Genomic DNA, 22,333 nt, shown 5'->3' with positions numbered 1-22,333 from the left:
GCGGCTCCTCCGCAGGCTGGGATCCTGCTCCCTTCTGAGGTACTGACTTGATTTTGCTGTTACTGGGGTGCTTGGAGCTTAGAGCCCTGTACAGTGCTCTCAGAGGCTATGAAATCTGGCTTGAACCTTACGGGTTGAGGCCAAGGGCTTCCTCTTTATGAAGGACCTCTAGGCTTATAGGCCATCGCGGCGTAACGCTCTTTCTTCCTCTCCCATGCCTCATTGTCCTGTATGTGACATTCTGAGGAGGGTTCAAAGACGGCAGTCCCTCTCTTGGTTGAGTGCGAGACGGACGGGGCATAGCAAGTGCCAAGATGTTGGTGTTGTTTTCTTCCGTCCAGCATTCCTTCCCGACTGCAAATCAGTGGTTTTTTGCAGGGGATTTTGAAATGTAGCATACCATTCTGTGGCACTGACGGAGGCATGGTGATTTCAGAAATAGCAGGAACGAGCAGAGCTGGAAGTGGAACGCAGAGGGAGGGCAGGCAACTAGCGTGATTTAGACTGGCTGGAGCTATAGATTAGATTCAAGTTGAAGGCATAGAGGCAGGAGGACCGGGGAAAGGCAGGCATTGGACACCGCGAGGAGGTAGGTATCTCATCTTCCGCCAGGGTTTTCCTTCCCTCCGCAGATCGTGTTAATCGCGCTTCACAGAGTTTTGAAACCCAGCCATTACGCGGGCGCTTGACGGGGTGCGTGGCTCCAGAGAAATGAGGGAGAGAAGTGAGCTGAAGAGCGAGAGGGAGGAGGCTGCCACCGGGCCGAGTGCGAGCGGAGAGTTTGAGGAGGCGAAGCAAGTGAGGCAGAAGGAGGACAGGCATCCAAATTAGTGATATGAGAAAATTCGGGGTGAAATTGAAGGTGAAAGATCGAGAAAGGAGGGCGTGACCTACAGCAAGGGAGCCATAGGGTTCGCAGGCTGATGGCGACATAACATTGCCCCCCACGCCAGTAGCAGTGACACCGCTAGCGAGGCTCTGTCTGCTAAGAGGCGACAGTTTTCCTAATCCTTAAGATTCAATGTCCCCTCACCGAGGTACCATGGACATTGAGCTTCAATCTCCTCAACCAATTTGCGCGCAGCTCCCTCTCTTATGGAGACCCTGCCGATTTAGCTAACGCTTTTAGTTACGTTAACGTGCTTGTCATAAGCCCTGCTTTTTGCAAGCTCCCATACTCACCGTGTTCCGCCGGACGAGAGAGTGTCCCTGGATCCAGCATGTCTCTGGATCGCCCGATCTGAGGACAGGCCCGACACCAAACGGTGGTCCCCTGGATCGCTCTATCCACGTGACTTCGCACGCGACCCTTTCCCAGGCGCAACGGGGAGCAGGGTGGAGGCGCGCAGAGGTCCCGGCTTTCGGCACCAGCTTGTGAGTCATCCCACTTGGGTCGCCGCTAAGGAATAGGCTAGACGCCGGGAGGGAGGTTTCATCTGGTGGAGAGCGCCAGCAACAGGAAGCCCAGCTGGATTCTCGCGGATCCTGGACAACTCTGCCCTGTGCTGAGTCTCTGGCACCTTTATTGAGGAGGTTTTACTGTATGCGTGTAAAGCGAGGTGGGTAGGGAGATGAAGCCGGGGAGACCAGGAGACCTGGAGATCATCATGTGATGCATGATCTCACCTGGCTACGTGCGGAGAGGAGCATAAGCGTCTGAGCCTAATCCTCACCTGGGGGCAAGACCATTGTCCCTGCGCCCGGTGACTGAGCCAGACAGTTCATGACCATGACTCACAGGGGGGGGATGAGGGAGTGGGGGGTGCGAGATACATTCAGAAGGTCAGAGGTCCGCTGGCGTCCCATGCTCTACTCACGGGTGTGCTGCTGGGTCAGCAGTGCATTACTACAAAATGGTTTTATGATTTGTTTTTATTGATTGTCATTTTTAGGTTTTTTTAATGAATTTTATGTATGATTTTAGGCTTTATGTCATTGTAAGCTGCCCTGAACCCTTTGGGGGTACGGCAGAGTATATATATAATAAATAAATAAGTAAATAAAATACTTTAAATTAGTCCTAAGCTTAAGTTAATTCTAACCATCTTCCATACCATTGCTTTCACTGGAATACTGTTGCAATCAACCCTGATTGGGCTGTATTCAAGGAATAGAAAGATGACAGAGAATCTTTTCTCAACAGCTCAATAGAATCATGGTAATTGCATCAAATAGCATGAAGATTCATCATGCACAGCGAGGTTTTATGTAAATCTACCTAGCCTGGAAAGAATTTGTGACAAATTTTCTGTTTTGAGATAAGAGCATGCGAATTTTTCAGACTTTCTTATCCCCCACCCATGAGAATCTGAGAAAAAGTATTGTGATAATAGGGGATATATTTCAGCTCTAACGGTGGAGGTGTATTTCTGCCTTGCCTTACCTATAACCCTAGAAAGATGCATCCATCCATGAAGATATGTATCAGTTTCCTCTCACAGCAGGCATTGCATTTATTAATTTATTTAGAAAATTTATAGTCCCCCTCTCTAGGCAGCTTACAGCTATGACAATATAGAACCATTAAAGCATAGCCATTAAAAATAAAGTTGTTAAAAGACAGCCATAAAGAATAGGTCAATTCCATAAAACACAAACACTGAAAAACAGAACCACGTACTAAAACAGCCAGGATACAACAGCAACATAAAATATGTAGTTTGAAACAATGCAGTTAAAATGATCCTCTAGCCAGCAACAGACCATAAAATATTTAAAAGATAAAACACGGTTAAAAGACTGGGTAAAAAGGAATGTTTTAGCCTGTCACCAAAATGAAAGGAAGATAGGCACCTGTGTTTGGTTTTAGGAGAACCAAAAATCTGAAGCAAAGTTTGGTTAGAACCGACATTGAGCCCTTTGAGAGACATGCTCCTACAGCGAAAGGTCATTTCACATTTGGCAAATGCAGGGCATGTGATTTAGCTACTCCTGCCAAAGAGTTTGTTTACCCATTTATTACGTTTAGATATACAGTGGAACCTTGGTTTTCATTGCCTTCGGTTTTCATCGGTTTCGGTTTTCATAGATTTTTTCAGTGAAAATTTTGTCTCGGTTTTCATCGATTTGCCTCGGTTTTCATCGATTTGCAGTAAGGTGAAGGGTTTGTGGAGAAAAATCACCTGGACAAAGCTGTTGCAGGCCGTGTCTGAAACTTGTTTAATGACAATGTCTTGCCCTATTTCAGACAAATCTTGAAGAGGCATCAGAAACAGACCTCTTTGGACAGCTTTCTGGTGCGACATTAGTCCACTGGCTCTGAAGCTGGTCCTAGTGTTATTGTTTGTTACTGTTTTCAGCATTAAACACTATGTTTATTCACCAAAAATGTGTTTTTGGTATGTTTTTTGGAGTGCCTAGAATGGATTAATTGGATTTACATTGATTCCTATGGAAAAGTTTGCCTCAGTTTTCATTGGTTTTGGTTTTCATCGATTCTTTTCGGACGAATTACCAACGAAAACCGAGGTTCCACTGTACTTTCAATCACTTCACTAATTGTAACACCAAGGAGTGTGTTTATCTGATTTCTTGTACCTGTCCAGCCTTTTATGTAGGTTGCACACTTAGACCCATTAAACAAAGAATTTTGGAGCACTCTTCAAATATCAGACTGAAAAAAATTGAGCAACCAATTGTCCAACATTATTTACAGAAAAATCATATCAATAGAGATCTAAGGTTCTTGGTTTTATATAAGCATCAATCCAAACATCCTTTTACAAATGTACATCAGATCCTCCTTAGAGAAGAGGCTAAGTGGATATTCAGACTCAAAACTTTTCATACTGATTGGGGTTTGAATCAAAATTTAGATTTAAGATATTATTTGTGAAACATTCCCTTTCTTATTTTTCTCAAGATTACATCTTGTCCAGAGGTGGGATGCAACCGGTTCGCACCGGTTTCGATAGAACCGGTTGTTAAATTTTCTTCAGTTCCGTGAACCGGTTGTTAAAGATTAACTTCAACTCCTTTGATAAATCTTCCTCAGTTCTGCAAACTGCCGGGTTAATGATTAACTTCAACTTCAACTGACCCAGCAAGTCTGTTAATGATTAATCCCCCTCCCCTCCATGGCGAGAGATGCGCCCACCCTGCTTCCTGCAGGGCGGGCGAAGATGGGCCCGGCGGCTCCCAGGCCCCCGAGTCACCCGCCAGGGCAGGGAAGGTAAAGCTTCACGACGCACGTACCAGCGGCCATTAGGCCGTGGGATGCGCCCGATCCCCTGCTTCCTGCAGGGCGTGGGCGAAAGAGGGGACAGGCTGACTCGGCTTTCCGGCTCTGGCCGGCCGCTGGGAGAGTGCCCGCCCTGCTTCCTGCTGGGCAGGCGAAGATGGGGAAAGCGACTCACGGCCTCGGCCGGCCGCCGATGCGCTTCGCCCATGCAAGCAGCCCGAGGCGGGCAGAAGAGTAAGGCCCACGGTCGGCTCCTGGCCGGGCCGCCGAAGGCGAAGATGCGCTGCCACCCTGCTTCCTGCAGGGCGGGTGGCGATGGGCCTGTGCAGCTCGGCAAACCGGTCTGGCCGGCCGCCGCCGAGAGAGCGCCCGCCCCTACAAACAGCCAGAGGCGGACCAGGAGGTAAAAAGCTCACGGCACCAGCCTGGACAGCCAGCTGCAGAGATGCTCGAGATGCGCCTCGCGGGCATGGCTTAATTGCAGAAGTCCGATCGGCACCAGCCTGGCCGACGCCGCTGGAGACCTTCACGCTTAACCGCAAGCAGCGGGGCGTGGCAGGAGAGTAAAAACCACGGCCGCAGCCTGGCTGGCAGGCCGAAGATCGCCCATACAAAACCGCAGAAGCGACAACCTTGGGCGAAGATGCGCCCGCCTCTGGCTTCCTGCAGGGCGGGCGAAGATGGGGGACGGGCTCGGCCTGGCCGGCCGCCGGGAGAGCGCCATACGCCTTTGCAAGCAGCGGGCGTGCCAGGAGGTAAAGCCCGCGGCATGGCCCGGCTTGGCCGGGGCCGCAGAGATCGCGGGCGAAGATAGGGACGGCGTTCCGGCCTGGCTGGCGCCGCCGAGTAGAGCGCTTCCCGCCTTGCAAGCAGCGGGGCGGGCAGGAGGTAAAGCCTGGCCGGCCGCGGACAAGAGATGCGCCCGCCCTACTTCCTGCAGGGCGGGCGAAGATGGGTCCGGCGGCTCGGCCTGGCCGGCCGCCGGGAGAGCGCCCGCCCCGCAAGCAGCAGGAGGTAAAGCCCACGGCACGGCCTGGCCGGCCGCGGGCGAGGGATGCGCCCGCCCTGCTTCCTGCAGGGCGGGCGAAGATGGGACCGGCGGCTCGGCCTGGCCGGCCTCCGGGAGAGCGCCCACCCCGCAAGCAGCGGGGCGGGCAGGAGGTAAAGCTTCCTGCAGGGCTGGCGAAGATGGGCCCGGCGACTCCGCTCATGGAGCAGCAGAACAGCGGCGGAAGAGCCGCATGCGGGGTGCGCAAGCAGCGCGGCGGGCAGGAGGTAAAGCCCACGGCACGGCCTGGCCGGCCGCGGGCGAGAGATGCGCCCACCCTGCTTCCTGCAGGGCGGGCGAAGATGGGCCCGGCGGCTCTGCTCATGGAGCAGCAGAACAGCGGCGGAAGAGCCGCATGCGGCTCGCGAGCCGCGGGTTCCCGACCCCTGCCTTAGTAGGAGAGCAGGAACACCACGAAATAATTCAGCCTGTTCCTCCTGGCTATTAAAGTAAGTAACTGCTTTTTGTTAAACGTTCTACCCTGGTGGCATGGGAATGGGGAGTGCAGAATTTGGCCAGTGTTTGGTTTCTGTGGGAAAATTTTTCTACCCTGGTGGCATGGGGATGGGGAGGGCAGAATTTGGCCTGTGTTTGCTTTCTGTGGGCAAATCTTTCTACCCTGGTGGCATGGGGATGGGGAGGGCAGAATTTGGCCTGTGTTTGCTTTCTGTGGGCAAATCTTTCTACCCTGGTGGCATGGGGATGGGGAGGGCAGAGTTTGGCCAGTGTTTGGTTTCTGTGGGCAAATCTTTCTACCCTGGTGGCATGGGGATGGAAGGAGCAGGAATTTGGTCTACCTGTGTTTGCTTTTCTGTGGGCAAAATCTTTCTACCCTGGTGGCATGGGGATGGGGAGAGCAGAATTTGGCCAGTGTTTGGTTTCTGTGGGCAAATCTTTCTGGCACCCTGGTGGCATGGGATGGGGAGGGCAGAATTTGGCCACAGTGTTTGGTTTACCACCTGTGGGCAAATCTTTCTACCCCTGGTGGCATGGGGATGGGGAGGGCAGAATTTGGCCAGTGTTTGGTTTCTGTGGGCAAATCTTTCTACCCTGGTGGCATGGGGATGGGGAGGGCAGAATTTGGCCAGTGTTTGGTTTCTGTGGGCAAATCTTTCTACCCTGGTGGCATGGGGATGGGGAGGGCAGAATTTGGCCAGTGTTTGGTTTCTGTGGGCAAATCTTTCTACCCTGGTGGCATGGGGATGGGGAGAGGAGATTTTGCTCAGTGCTTGGCTCCGTTTTGCAAAACTGTCTACCCAGGTGGCATTGGGGTGGAGTGGGGAGATTTTGCCCAGTGCCCCTGCTGCAGTACCGCCCACCCTGCTCTGAAAAACCCTCCACCCCAGAACGCCTCAGTGACCATGCCCTCGCCATGTTGTGCCCCACCCTGCTCCGTTTGGCACTACGCGACTGTTTGAATCCCACCACCATCGGAACCTGTTGTTAAAATTTTTGAATCCCACCACTGATCTTGTCTCTTTAAATTTCACTCAGCACTATGCTGCATTGGCCTTACACCCTGTCACAGCTATGAACATTATAAACTTGTAGGCTTGATTACTTTGTACTGACTTTCAAACATGTAACTGACTTTCAGTAACTGACTTTCTAACATGCTTGTATGCACGTAGGTAATGTCTTGCCTTGGAGCTAGACAGTTTTTTGCATGTGTGAGCCAGATTATTCTGGTTCCTAAATATACAAGTATACAAATATGTAAGTACACTATCTCTCTCTCTATATATATGCATTTACTTATAATTATTTTGTCTATATCATGGGGTTATTTTGTGTTCATGTTATCTACTATTATTATGATAGAATGATTGTGCCTAAAATGGCTGAAGAAGACATAACGGTCGAAAGTATTGTTTTTTCCCTGGGTCAACACTCCCACCTTCTACTGACCACCAGCCAAGGATTTCTCCATCCATCAACATCCTGATGTTTTGTACATTCATCTATAAGTACATGAATCTCATCAATGGAAGTTGAGTATTTACAGGCATCAGACACTTGGTATCCTTCACATTATACCATTAGTGGATCTCTTTCAAAGTGATACCTTTATTATAGAGACTTGATATTATTGTATTTGGGATCCTCTGTGTGTATTATTCATTGTTTTGTTGTTGTTATTTATAATGGGTATACTTTGTTGTTGATTAAGCGTTCTGATTTTGGGTTAGTCACAGTATTTTGAGATTCTCTCAGTCCTACCTATCTCACAAGATGTTTGTTGTGGGGAGAGGAAGGGAAAGGAGTTTGTAAGCCCCTTTGAGAAAGGGGGTATAAATCCAAACTCCTCCTCCTCCTTCTCCTCCTCTTCTGAAAAGGATGTTTTACTTCCGTGCACAGCTGACCCGAACAATTCTGTTTAACTTTGATCATTTAAGTATCCTGATGTTGATATTGCACTTTATTTTGGTTTAGGCCAATGTAGACCAAAGCAAAATAAATATCATGTCAAGAGACATGAACAATACAATTAGTAATATCAGAACTGGTACTGTGAAGGGATTTGGGGGATCTGCATAGATGGTCTTCTAAACTAACACATGGATTTGGTTGGTTTTCCGGGCTGTGTGGCCGTGGTCTGGTAGATCTTGTTCCTGATGTTTTGCCTGCATCTGTGGCTAGCATCTTCACTTTTCTATGTGATACACCTCTGAAGATGCCAGCTGCAGATGCAGGTGAAATATTAGGAACAAGATCTACCAGACCACGGCCACACAGCCCGGAAAACCCACCAAAACCAGTTGAATCCAACCATGAAAGCCTTCGACAATACATTAACCACATGGAGTTTTCTGTTGTCATACTGTGCACCTGTACAGCTTAAAACAATGCTATTAAAATGATTACGTCTGCTTGTTAAACTGTTAGCTCATAATCTCATGAATCCACCTCTATAATGACATAGTGATTTGACATTATCTTTTTGGGCTGGGGCATTTTGAACGTTCACATTATGCTCATGAGGAACAAGGCTATTGTCTTCACCCAGGCATTGTGTTCTGATCCTAGAATGTCCAAAAAATGGAGACTATCAAGCTTTTTGGGTGTCTCTGCTTTTTCTTCAAAAACTGGCCCCAAAGTACTGGCTCTACAACTTCCCTTAGAAAGTTAGTAATGACTCATGGGATATGAAACCTCCAGATCTCTGAGACAGATGAAAAGAAGACATATTGCAATGGAAAAGTTTTTTTTTAATCCTCAACATCACGTATATTGTCTGCGGTGGTCAACAAAGTACTCCACATATCATATCACCATGCCAGAATGTGGTAAATGTATTGCTAGATCAGGCCTCGCATCATGTGGAAAATGGCTCATGGGTCCTTAAAATGCTATTCCTCATCTGGTAATTTTTGAACTACAGAAACTGCATTTCGAGTGAGCAAAAGGAAGAAAAGTGGGAAATAAAGCAGGAACTGTTTCCAAGAAGACAAAGGGGAAGCAGTCTTCAAGCAGTGGCATAGGAGGTTAAGAGCTCATGTATCTAATCTGGAGGAACTGGGTTTGATTCTCTGCTCTGCTGCCTGAGCTGTGGAGGCTTATCTGGGGAATTCAGATTAGCCTGTACACTCCCACACACGCCAGCTGGGTGACCTTGGGCTAGTCACAGCTTCTTGGAGCTCTCTCAGCCCCACCTACCTCACAGGGTGTTTGTTGTGAGGGGTAAAGGGCAAGGGCAAGGAGATTGTAAGCCCCTTTGATCTCCTACAGGAGAGAAAGGGGGGATATAAATCCAAACTCTTCTTCTTCTTCTTCTTAAGCCATTATTCAGTAGAAAGCTCAAAGTAGAACTCTGAGATGCTCTGTATACCTAGGTAAAATCTTCATCATAAACACTGGAAGTTATGTTCTATTACAAGGTCATGGCTTGTTTCCCAAGGGATATCATCTCTTCCCTCACTGTAAAGGTTCCCACAAAATCACTCTCCCATAAAACTGTTTTTCACTAGATAAGATCATTGGCCAGGCAAGATCATCACAAGCAGGGTGGTTCTCTAGTGATTCAGGTCAAGCTCTTTCCCATCATCTTGATCTTTCTAACCACTGATGCTGGGATTGAACCTGGAACGTTGGGCTCCCAGCAGTCCTGTTCTTGTAAGTGCCTGATTCAAGCTTCTCTTTGGCCCCTTCCGCACATGCAAAATAATGCGTTTTCAAACCACTTTCAAAACTGTTTGCAAGTGGATTTTGTCATTCCGCACAGCTTCAAAGAGCACTGAAAGCAGTTTGAAAGTGCATTATTCTGCATGTGCGGAATGAGCCTTTGTTTTTCTTATTCATTTGCCATACCCAGAACCAACTAGCCTGAGGGCACAGAGGCATCACAACTGAATAGACACAAACCCTTGACAGAAGCTGGCATATTACCAGAGAATCACATGAAATGTATTTCTACTGATAAACAACCATGGAGAATGCAGCATAACCCTGAGCCAGGAATATTGGTGATATGTACTTCCCAAGAAATGGAAGGCCAGGCTAGCCAGATCTCACCTGATCTCAAAAGCTAAACAGAGTCTACTCTGGTTAATGTCTGAATGGGAAACCATTGAGGAAATTTAAGGTCACTATGCAGAGGCAGGCAATGGCAAACCACCTCTGTTAGCCTCTTGCCTTGAAAAGCCCATGACTGGTCCCCATAAGTCGGCTGCAACTTGAGGACACTTTTCACCACCACTATGTTTAATGCATGATTAAGAATATACAATTTTGTAGTAATGACAGTGAAAGCTGATGCACAATGACATTTTATCAGAGATTTCCTATTGTGTGTCTGCTGGAAGGCTCCATGCAAGCAAATGGGAGTTTTTACTTTCATATTCCCGAAGTCCCAATGCCCAAACAGATGGTGTGGCTCTTATCAAGCAACTCCTATGCATGAATTTTACTCTCCTACCAACAAGCGATTTCCCGTTTATTTCAACCAAGACCAATCCATGTTATTCCTTTGTGCATGCAGATCAGCTCTTTGCATTGAAATTAACAGGAAATCTCACATTTCAGCTGTCTATATGCATCAGAAAACTCATAGAATTGATTAATGCTATCTAGATGGGTTGGCCACATAATGTACATGTCCTGGTTGGCCACTGCCCTAGAAAGCTATTAGGGGCGGGGGAGCAAGCACAAAACAAGTCCCTGCAATTCTGCTAGTGACTCTTTGCTTGGACCCTTCAGCAGCAATGATAATCGGTGTCAGTTCATTAATTACTTTCTCCTGCACTGCTGCCTCTTTGCAAAAGTAAGCTATGAGTAAGCTAATGACCACTGAATTGACTGGCCTTGCATGCTGTTTTTTAGGGCTGCACTAACCCACTGCAGGAGGAACCACCTTGCTGAGCTTGTTCCAGGGCTCAGCCACAGTGGAAGAACGTCGGCTTTTCATACAGAAGGTGCAAGGTTCAATCCCTGGTACCTCCAGTTTAAAAGATCAGGTTGTAAGTGATGTGAAAAATCTTCAGTTGAGACCCCAAACAGTCACTGCCAGTTTGAGTACAAAATATTAACCTTAATGGACCCGTGGTCTGATTCAGCAAATGTACCCGTGGTCAATATGACTTCAATATGACTTCTTTTACTTCCCCCCCCCTGAGGTTAAAGTGTCACTTCTGGTTTGAGTGAAATGAACTTTTTAGAGGTTACATGCAGGTACAAAGGGTGCTGGCATTTTTCTTTATTTCTGAGAACAGAATGTTTTATGGACAGCGGGCCGCTTCAAGTTTACAAATCCCCAAATGGCATATACCACATTTTCATTGCCTCTTGACTGACTTCTAAATTATAAACCCTGACAGAAAATGTCTTTCCCTTCCTCCCTTTCATGTTCCAACTTATTTGATGATGATGATCGCTACCTCTAATCAGTGAGAACAGCAGGCTGTAGATAATATATTAAAATGACCTTACATACGAACGAATCTCAATGTAAGATATGCAAATTGTAATGCATTAAGAGTGGCTCTGGTCCTCTGGGCTTTCAGCCGCTGCACAGATTAACCGGCTGTTCTGTAGTATAACCAGCCACATATCTATGATAAAGGTGGGCAAAGGACCCCTATGTTGGACTTTATAGATTACTTTTCTACTCTGAGATTAACCACCATGTAGAAAACAAGAATGTATAAAAAAGCAACCCTGTTTGATGTCAGCTGTCATGTCATAACCCATGAAGGATAATGCCGCAGGCCTGACAGAAAGAAGAAAGGTGTACAGGGACCTGTTCTCCATGTCCTGATGATATACACTTGAATGGTCTTAGGGAACTCAAATGTGAGACAGTTAATCTACTAACCCAGTGGTGGCGAACCTATGGCACGGGTGCTAGAGGTGGCACTCAGAGCCCTCTCTGTGGGCACGCACAGAGTATTCCCCATCTAGGCTGGCCTGGGCCACTGGGCTCGATTATTAGCATTAAACCTAAGACCTAGTTTTGGGGAAGCAGTATAGGTAACCCTGTTAAGCGCTGTTAAACCCCACTGATTTTCATGCAAAGAACTAAAGTGTGATCCTTTACCTGGGAGTAAGCTTGGTTGCTGGCAATGGGGCTTGCTTCTGAGTAAACCCTCCTAGGGTCGTGATTCACCCTTTGGAAGAGTTGCATGGTTGCTTCAAAGCAAAGCCACCGACTACCACCAAGCTTACTCCTGAGTAACACATGCCTCGGAGCCAACCGTTTTTTCTAAACTAAAACTTCAGTATTCAGGTTAAATTGCTGTGTTGGCGCTTTGTGATAAATAAGTGGGTTTTGGGTTGCAATTTGGGCACTCGGTCTCAAAAAGGTTCGCCATCACTGTACTAACCCATATATGTAAACTAACACTAAATTCAGCTGCTGTACCAGAAGACTGAAGAACAGTAAATGTTACACCAATATTGAAAAGGCGGTCCTGTGGAGAACCAGGAAATGACAAGCCAATGAACCTAAGGTTGGTCCCAAGCAAATTAGTAGAAACTGTAATCAAAGGCAGAATTATTAGGCACATAGAGAAACAAAACCTGCTGAGGGAAAATCAGCATGACTTCTACAAAGGGGACTCCTGCCTCACCAACTTTTGGGAGTGCTCTGGGAAAGTGAACAAGCATGTTGATAACATTGACCTGGGAACATTACATACTTGGACTTTCAAAATACTTTTGACAAGGTACCTCTCCAAATTCTCCTCAATACACTTAGCAGTCATGGGATAAAAGGGTGGGTTATCTTGTAGATTAAAAATTGATTAAATGACAGGAAGCAAACCGCAGGAATAAATGGACAGTTCTCACAATGGTGGGAGGTAAACAGTGGGGTCCCACAAGGATCAGGGCAGATACTATTTAATTAGTTCATAAATTTTCTGGAACTAGAGATGAGTAGTGTAGGAGCCATGTTGACACAGGACATAAAATTAATCAGGATGGTGAAACCCAAGGACAACTGTGAAGAGCTCCAGGAGGATCTCCACAAATTGGGTGAATGGGCAATAATGTGTCAAATGAATTTCAGTGTTGGTAAGTGTAGGACAGCAGTGGCGAACCTATGGCACGGGTGCCAGAGGGGACACTCAGAGCCCTCCCCCCCAATCACTGCCCCCCCCACATCTAGGCTGGCCTGGGCACGATCCTTTACCTGGGAGTAAGCTCGGTTGCTGGCAATGGGGTTTGCTTCTGAGTAAACCCTCCTAGGGTAGTGATTTACCCATTCGAAGTGTTGCACGGTTGCTTCACCAAGCTTCTCAAGTAACACACGCCTTGGAGCCAATTGTTTTTTCTTAACTAAAACCTCAATATTCAGGTTAAATTGCTGTGTCAGCACTTTGCGATAAATAAGTGGGTTTTGGGTTGCATTTTGGGCACTCGGTCTCGAAAAGGTTCGCCATCACTGGTGTAGGATGATGCACACTGGGACCAAAAATCCCAACTTCAAGTATAGGCCTATAGGGTCTAAGCTTATTGAGCTTGCTGAGCTTACTGAGGCTGAGAGGGAAAAACATCTTGGGTTGTGGTAAATAGCTCAATGGAAGTGTTAACCTAATGTGCTACAGTGTTGACCCAGTGTGCTGAGAGCCAGCATGGTGTAGTGGTTAAGAGAGGTGCATTCTAATCTGGAGAGCCGGGTTTGATTCCCCAATCTGCTACTTGAGTTGTGGAAACTTATCTGGTGAACCAGATTAGCTTGTGCACTTCAACACAGGCCAGCTGGGCGACCTTGGGCTAGTCACAGTTCTTCAGAGCTCTCTCAGCCCCACCCACCTCACAGGGTGTTTGTTGTGGAGGGGGGGAAGGAAAAGAGATTGTAAGCCCCTTTGAGTCCCCTTACAGGAGAGAAAGGGGGGATATGAATTCAAACTCCTCCCCCCTCCTCTTCTACTACTACTACAGCAGTGGGATTATTACAAAAAGGATTGAAAACAAAATGGCTGATATCATAATGCCCCTGTATCGATAGATCTATGGTGCAGCCTCAGCTGGAATGCTGCATGCAATTCTGAATCTCCAAAAGGATATTGCAGAGCAAGGAAAAATACAGAAAAAGACAAACACGAGGAAGAGGGGATTAGAACACCTTCCCTATTAGGACAGCCTGAAGAGTCTGGGGCTTTTCAGGTTAGAAAAGAGATGACTAAGGGAGGACACAACAGAGATTTATAAAATTATGAAAGGGGTAGAGAGAGTTGACAAAGAGAACTCTTTCTCCTCCCAATGTAATAGAATTCGAGGGCATCCAATGAAGCTGATGGGCGGTAGATTCATGATGGACTAAAGGAAATACTTATTTTCACAGTGGGTAATTAAAATGCAGAATTTGCCATCAGAGGATGTAATGATGGCCACAGGCATAAACATCTTTAAAGGGGGATTAGACAGTTTCGTTGAGGATAGGCTTAACAGTGGCTTCTAGCCACAATGCCTAAAGGGAACCTCCAAATTCAGAGACAGTTAATACTCTGAATACCGGTGCCAGGAGGCAACATGAGATGGCCCTCCAGAGTAACCGGTTGCCTACTGTGTGATAAGCACAAAAGGTACTGAGGTTTTGTATATACTGGAGTACCAAAATAAAAGCTAAACAAACTATATGCAAGCTACACAAATAACTAGTAAGTGCAAAGTGCAATATATATTTAATATATCCAAGTACATGTGCTTGCAAGAAGCACAATAACAGCAATATCACAAAGGCATCACTCAAGAATCTCCTACAAGCACATTAAGATTCAAGCATTTACTATACAATGCTCATATGAAGTCCTCAAACTGAGAGTCACGATGCGCAATAGTCAACAATCCAGACAAGCACTTCATAGGCTAAGAAGAATTACGTGTTATTTATTTCATGCTCACCATTAACATAGAATTGTCTATCTATGAATTTTATAAGGATAGTACAGGCAAGGTGGAAAATACATGCTGAGGAAGTGGATTGGCTCCATGAAAACAGGCAAAAAAACCAGGGAGCTCATCTGAATTGTGGACTGTCAGACAATGTGGCTCTCAGTTTGAGGACTCCATGTGAGGATTGTACAGAATATTCTTGAATGTTTAGTGTATTTTCTGGAGATTCTCAAGTCTGATATCTTTCTGGTATTGCTGGTATTGTGCTTCTTGCAAACTCGTGGGCACCAGTGGCATACCTGTCTAGGGACAGGGGGTACCCTTTGTCCCCGGGCGCCCCCATTTGGTCCCGTGGGGGGGGGGGCGCCAACATTTCAGGGTTGTTTGTGTGTTTTTTACATTTTTAAGTGTTTTTTCACATTTTGGCCTGCAGGGGGCGCATTTTTAAGGCTAGCGGCACCAAAATTTCAGGGTACCATCCAGAGACTGTCCTGATGATACCACCCAAATTTGGTGATGTTTGGTTCAGGGGAAGCAAAGTTATGGACCCCAAAAGGGGGTGCCCCCATCCCCATTGTTTTCAATGGGAGCTAACCTGAGATGAGGGCTACCCATGGGAGCTAACCTGAGATGAGGGCTACCCATTTGAGGGACCATAACTGTGGTCCCCCTGAACATAACTTCACCAAACTTGGGTGGCATCATAAGAATAGTTAACAGATAATACCCTGAAAATTTGGTGTCACTAGCTTTAAAAATACACCCCTTCCAGGCACCCCAAGAAATTTGCCCAAGATTCTTTGTTTTGCAGTGACTTTGCTCCATTGTAGCCAATGGGGAATTTCTGAGTGTGTAGGCAGGCTGCACATTTTTGAAGATAGAGACACCAGACTTTCAGGGTGGCTCCAGGAAGCCCTCCTGGTAATAGCATCCAGGTTTGGAGACCTTTGCTTCTGGGAGTTCAATTTTATGGGCCCCCAAAAGGCTTGTTTTGTTTCCCCGCTCCTGCACATGAAAGCCTGTGGGCTGAGTTCTCTCAGAACTCTCTCAACTCCCCCCCCCACTCCAGAAGCGAAGCTCTCCAAGCTTGGATGCTATTACTCAAGGCCTCTTGGAGCCACCTTGAAAGTCTGGCACCTCTTATCTTCAAAAATGTGCAGCCAGTGCTTACATACTCAGACATTCCCCAGAATCTGCCAGGCTCTTCAGCAAGTTCTGTGGTGGGTAAAATTCCTTTTCCCACCATAGACTTCAATGGGGCTTTCTGTTATGCCCAAATGGCTCTGTGGTAGAGGTTTCAACAGGAGGCACTGTGGTAGGGGGTCTTGCTCTGGGTGGGGGCATTTCCTGTAGGGCTGCTGGTGTCAGTTTCCTGAAAGGAACCAGCCAAATTTGCTAAAATGTGTGTGGAAGAGGAAAATGCTGTGGGCACCGAGTTGGGCACAGACGTATTAAAGATATATACCACTTTGCACTTATAATACCAGTAATTTATGAAGCCTGTGTATAGTTTGTTTAGATTTATTTTGGCTACCGTGAGAGACTAACAGGATGCTATTACTGGGGGGGGGAGCTGTGGAGAGCTGCTTTGCTTTTTGCTTTCGCAGTTGGAGCTTACCTGCTGGTTGTCCTCGGCTCCCAGCCTGGACTCTGACTGTAACTTTGTTCTGGGGGAGGGGGGGTGCTATATCATATTATCACTAGTTTTGACACCTTTTTGTTAGAACTCTCTTTGCACTGCTACTCTTCTGTCATGAATAAATTCCTTGAACCATTCCTGTGATTTATTGCTTGAGCTGGGAGTTTGACAGAGACAGGATGCCGGACTAATCCAGCAGGGTCCTCCTTATGTTCTTGGGCTTTGGAAATCTTTCCACAGCTGGCATGAGCACACACACTCCCTTTAAGTTGCTCCTGTCAAATGTTACTGCTACACAGGTATTGTTAGGTAATGAGTCGACAGCATCCTTTTCACCTTTCCCCCCTAAATATCTGCTACATTTAGTTTGACAATTTGATTTTGTCACACAATGGCCAAATATGATCTCCAGGGTGTAAAAAAAAATCAGTACACACTAGCAGAACTGGAAAATCCATGGTTTTAATAAGATAGATCGCACCTTGTCAACTAAATGAACAGCTTAAGCTGTAACATCAGCTGCAAATTTCATATACGAAAAGAACCTGTACAGGTACTGGACTTTACCAATACAAAAAGCTATTATGTGACAGTTGCACCTAGATAATTTGAAGTCTATCATATATCAGAAAAAAGATATTACCTCAGGGGTCAAGGAAGTTCTCAGTGTTGGATACTGGTGCCTACGTTCTTCTCTGTTCTAGGGGCCTTTGCCCTTTTGTTAAGGGAGATGGATGAACAGATGCCTGTATTTACTTCCTACCCATCCTCACCAAGTTGGCCTGATCCCCCCAGATCAAGGGATATGCAGATTTTTTAAAAAATAAAATCACTGGCACTCAGTTCCTTTCTCCCAGAAGACTACATTGATTTTTTAAAAAATCATATTTGAAAACATCTGCCCCCAGGCATTAGGCTCCCCTCGGGGCTAGGGAGTTCCTGGGCGGTACCAGGACTAGAACTCCAGAGAAAGACTTTGCCTCACTTTTAAAGAGGACAAAGAACATGCTTCATACAGGGCTTTCTTTCACCTATTCACCCCTTCACTGAGCCTTCATCTTTAAGGATCAATAAACACAGGAAGATAAAAATTTCAGTGTTTCACATTATGTACAGGCATTTCAAAGGGTTTCTTTGAAACCAGGTGCACTAATGAAATATCCAAGGTGATCTAAGAGCGGAGTGGAAGGTCTGAAGAGGGTGGGAGCCAAGCTTTAGGAATGGTGGACTCGAATCTGGAGAACCAGGTTTGCTTCCCCGTTCCTCCACTTGAAGCCTGCTGGGTGACCCTGGGCTAGTCATAGTTCTCTCCGAACTGTCTCAGCCCCACCTACCTCACAAAGCGTCTGTTGTGGGGAGGCGAAGGGTAAGCAATATAAGCTGGTTTGAGATACCTGAAAGGTAGAGAAAAGCAGGGTATAAAAACCAACTCTTCCTCTTCTTCTTCTTCTGCCTTGACTCGGAAAGCCATAATATATCAGCAGATAAGGAAGCTCAAATGTGAATGTTATACTGGCACTGGGCCAGGAGGACAACAGGATTGTTGATTAGCCAGCTATGCTTATTTCTACTTATGTTGTCATAGGCCAGTTTGCAAGTGGACACCACACAATGAACATAGGATGGTTAAACTCTGACACTTGGATGCAATTGTCTGGAGACCTGCCAGCCAGGTGCCCAGAACTGAACCTTGCTGAGTTCAGCACCTGTCTCCAGTACTGACATCAGCTCAGGAGGTTGCAGGAATCAATATGGGTGGGATGAAACCCACTGGCTCCCATATGATCCTGAAACAAACTGAAGTAATCAACTGACAACCAATCCTTATATGCATAGCTGGGCCACCCATCTCTTCTGTTTGCATCAGCAGTGATATAACAAACAAATTGCTCAATAGTCAGTTGAACAGAAAGCCAAAGCAAGAGAACATGTGGAGTTGTTACAATTTGCCTTGGGTCAGGGGTTGGCACTGAGTTTGGGGATTCTGATGTAGGAAAATTTATGCAATGCCAGAATTTTCACAAAGTTGTCATGCTAGGGTGGGATATAAATCTAACAAACCAGAAGAGAGAGGAGTGAAGCAAATTGGAATCCCTCGAGGCTGCCATGGCAGGCTTGGAACTTTGGCAATACATTGCATCTAAAACAATTGAATAATCCCAATAAAAACAATAAAAACAGTAGCAGCAATAACCTTTCCATAATTAATCAATTAGGTGGATGACGTCCAAAAAAAACCCGGGAGGGGACTGGCAGATTTTCAGATAAGCCACATAGGGCACATAGGGCAACATGGTATGGTAGAGTTGCAGTCTCATTTGGTCTAAGGAAGGTTCAGGCATACATTTAAACAGACTTTTAGCAGGCAAGGATGGGAAAGGGCACAGAAGGAATTGGTGAGGAATTTATTACCCATCTCAAGTCTTTGCATGAGGCAAATTATGTCAAAAGACATAAAGAAGGAGTATGTTAGTAAACAGAATTTAATTTTTTTTTTTAAGAACTCAGATATTTTTTTTTACCGGGTACCTTCACAGAATACTCAATGCCATCTCTCAGGAATTCATATATGTTTGCTGCTTCACACACAGTTGCTATATCAGCCTGCTGAAGCTAGTAGGACCCCACTGACAAACTCCTGGAATTGCACTCTCCAATATCTGCTGAGGTTCTCTTTCCTGTTTCCCCACAAAAGCACCAGAGACTCGCCAGTTTAATTAGAAGCCTCTACTTTAAGTCAGGAGAAAGATCCACCTTTTCATCACTTCAAAAACCATTCCGCCAAAGTCAAGTCACAGTTGTGTCAAGCAAAGAGTTAAACATGTCAACAGGGATTTGCACATAGAAATCCCGCATGGTGTGTCAGATTACAGTCTGGAAGAGCCAGATTCAAATCCCCGCTCTGCCCTACAGCTTTCTGGAGGACTCGGGTCCAGACAATTCTACCTTCTCAGGCTGTTGTTGTGAGGATACGCCAGAGGAGCGAAAAAAATGCGCACGGCCTTGATTTAAGTGTACTAGACAAATAATGTGCATGAGTAGCCCGCTACCATTGACATCTGCGCGACGAACAGCCCAGTGCTATGCATGCATGCTCGGAAGTAAATTTCACTAAGCAGCCTCAGAACTGTTCCACATAAACTGGATCTACAGATTTTCTCTAATCAGCTACAGGGAAGATACAGTTGATGGGGAAACAGTGAAGCAAAAACTTAAGAACATATCAATTAAACCAACGCATACGTCACTAAAACTGCTTCATCTGAGCACACTCCATTTATCGTCACTGCATAAACAGGTACAGTTAATGCCCAAGCGCCAGTGATGTTGCATAAGGGAGAGAGACCGATGTTTGCGCAAGCATATATTTTTTTTATAAATCCCAGGAATATAATTAACTTTTAAAATAAATAAAAAAAATAAAATAAATAAATATATTCAACTTTCCCGTGTGAGCGAAAGGGTGGCTAAATAGGAATAACATTAAAACTCTAGTGCTATCTATGCAATAAATACCACTGAATGCAAGTAAACTTGTGCACTTCGAAGTAAGCATGGATCGAATCTGGTTGCCTGCGATCTCAATCCACACTGGGAAAATGACAAGGCTTATATTCTGCATTCTGTTATGCTGTTCCAGTGGAGTTGAGAGGGCTGTGCATTAGATGTAGAGTTTAGGAGAGAAGTGGTGGATTGCAAAGTTTAGGAATTGCCTCAAGAGATTCTTCTCAATAATAAATAGAGTGGCAACCACCATTCACAAACACCAACTGAAGAGAGAGTTTCTCAAAATTTGCAAAAAAAAAAAGTTTAGATATGGGGGAATACATAAGTTTAGATATGGGGGAATACATAAGTTTAGATATGGGGGAATACATAATTGACTAGTGGATCTTCAGGAATGCGATTCCTCTGCTCCAGAATCCGTCTCCCAGTTTACAGCAATCTAACACAGATTGTCTCACAAGCAAAAGACACACGTACACAAAACTTATTTCCATCAAAGAAGCATCAACCACCTGTAGTCGCTCAAAAGACAGTGGCCAACTTGCCTGTCTGTTAAGGAAGGGGGGGGGGATCTAACGAAATAAACAAACCCCCCCCCCCCGACCCACCGATGCCAGACAGGCCGCCTGGGGAAGTCTGGCACAGCCCAAACAAAAATCTGTCCGAGCCTTGCGGCCCCTTGGACCCCTTCCCGTCCCCGGATCACAGCTCCTCTCCCAGCCTGGCCTCGTCCCGGTCTCCCCGACTTCCCATAGGCGGAGGAAGGGAATCTTAGCCGTGGCACACCCAGAACTTCCCAAAACTTCCTCGAAGTTTGCAAGCAACAGGCAGCTGCCAGCTTCTCCCGTTCCACCCGAGGCGCAACAAAGGCGCGCTCGCACCCAGCCCGGGACACCTCGCTTCCCCCCCACCACCCCCCACACAAGAAAGAGTCGTCCCAGCGGAGAAAGAAGTCAGCATCTCCTTCCCTCCTCCCCCCCCCCAAAAAAAATTACGATTTGGCCGAGATTCAAAGTTGAGCAGGAAGAAGACAAAGACACCCCCCCCCCCCCGGTAGACCCGTGCGCCCTACCTGCCTTGCTTTCCGGCGAGGTGCCAAGAGACGGGGTCTGGCTGCTTCTGCTGGGCGCAGCGCTTTGGCCAGCAGGTCTGGGACAGCAGCAGCAGCTACGCCCCTGGCTGCACCCCCCGGCCTGCTCGGCTCGGCTGTCCACTCCAGGCGCAGGGAGCTCACTGGCCGCCGCCGCCGCCTCGTCCCCGCGCCATGGCTGCAGCAGGAGCTGCTGCGCCCCGCTGGATAGCTCGAAAGCGCCGGGCTCCTGGAGAGAGTCGGAGCGGGTGGCAGCAGCCAGGCTGCTTTTAAGAGAGGGTCATGTTTGCTCCGGTGGGGAAGGGGAGGGCTTTCGGGCCGGAGGGCGAGCGACGCGGAGCTGGGAGCGGGAGAGCAGACTTAGGGCACTCTCGGGCGCTCTGGTGGTCGCCCAGCCTATGAGGAGTTGAGTTGGGGATTACTGCTGTCACTTATTGCCTGGATTTTTTTTTTCCTTACTTTTTTTTTTAACGGGAAAGCGTTTTTTTCCCCTTTTGGGGGTGCTCCACCTAGGGAGAGAACTTGGGGACTGCAGGGCTGCCTTTCCCTACCTGGTCCTAGTGGGAGAGGCTCAGAGGTGGGCGTGCAAATATCAAAGCCGGATCTGGGAGTAGGGCAGATGTCCCCGGTGGGGGCAAGAAGTTGGGGAGGTCCAGTCGCCCAACAGCGGTAGCTCGTTTTGCAGCACGGCCCCTGTTCCCCCCGTTAGGCTGCTGCTGCTAGGAGGTTGGGGAGGCTCAATGGCCCAGCAGAGGTGGCTTGCTCTGCAACCTGCACCCCCTTTCCGCTGCTTAGGCTGCTGTTAGGCGGTCGGGGAGGCTCAATTGCACAGAGGAGATAGCTTCATCTGCCACTTGGGCACTCTCTTCCCATAGTTAGGCTGCTCCTATGGAGGGGGGAAGAGGGATAGGGAGTCTCCAGCTCTCTGGCAGCTCTTGGTAAAGTAGAAGCTGCTAGTTGGATAAGAATATGGCACTTGAAAAAGAAGGGGAGCTAAAGATTCCTGGGGTAATGTTAAAAGATTTCAAGTTCTATGGACAGGGAAACATAAACGCCCAGGTAACCTTTGGCCTGCCAAACTCCCTTCTTCCCCCAGCTCTTTCACCTGCAGGTCCTTCCAATTCCTTGTCTTCCTGTCCCACCTTCAAAGACCACTTGTTTGTTGATAGTAGCCCTGGTAGGCTTTGGGTATCTGAGACTTGGGGGTAGGGTGGGGGAAGGCAGGGAGCAGAAGTGGCATAGGAGGTTAAGAGCTCATGTATCTAGTCTGGAGGAACCGGGTTTGATTCCCAGCTCTGCCGCCTGAGCTGTGGAGGCTTATCTGGGGAATTCAGAATTAGCCTGTACACTCCCACACACGCCAGCTGGGTGACCTTGGGCTAGTCACAGCTTCTCAGAGCTCTCTCAGCCCCACCTACCTCACAGCGTGTTTGTTGTGAGGGGGGAAGGGCAAGGAGATTGTAAGCCCCTTTGAGTCTCCTGCAGGAGAGAAAGGGGGGATATAAATCCAAACTCTTCTTCTTCTTCTTTGGGCAT

General features: G+C 47.1%; 1 protein-coding gene across 2 annotated transcripts in view; it reads right to left on the bottom strand.

Moving 5' to 3' along the window:
- GHR (growth hormone receptor) overlaps positions 1–21,208 on the bottom strand; it is a 177,465-nt gene extending 156,257 nt beyond the window's left edge. Inside the window, exon 1 of one of the 2 annotated variants that reach the window (XM_048504222.1) lies at positions 20,780–21,208. The gene's annotated coding sequence lies outside the window, so the exon portion shown is untranslated. The remainder of the gene's footprint in view (positions 1–20,779) is intronic. The other variant, XM_048504223.1, reaches the window with a different exon arrangement.
- Between the last annotated feature and the right edge of the window lie 1,125 nt (positions 21,209–22,333).

The sequence above is a fragment of the Sphaerodactylus townsendi genome, linkage group LG07, assembly GCF_021028975.2.
Source record: "Sphaerodactylus townsendi isolate TG3544 linkage group LG07, MPM_Stown_v2.3, whole genome shotgun sequence".
In the NCBI taxonomy this organism is placed as follows: Eukaryota; Metazoa; Chordata; class Lepidosauria; order Squamata; family Sphaerodactylidae; genus Sphaerodactylus; species Sphaerodactylus townsendi.
The sequence above is the reverse complement of the archived record's forward strand: the minus strand, read 5'-3'. Positions and strand labels throughout refer to the sequence as shown.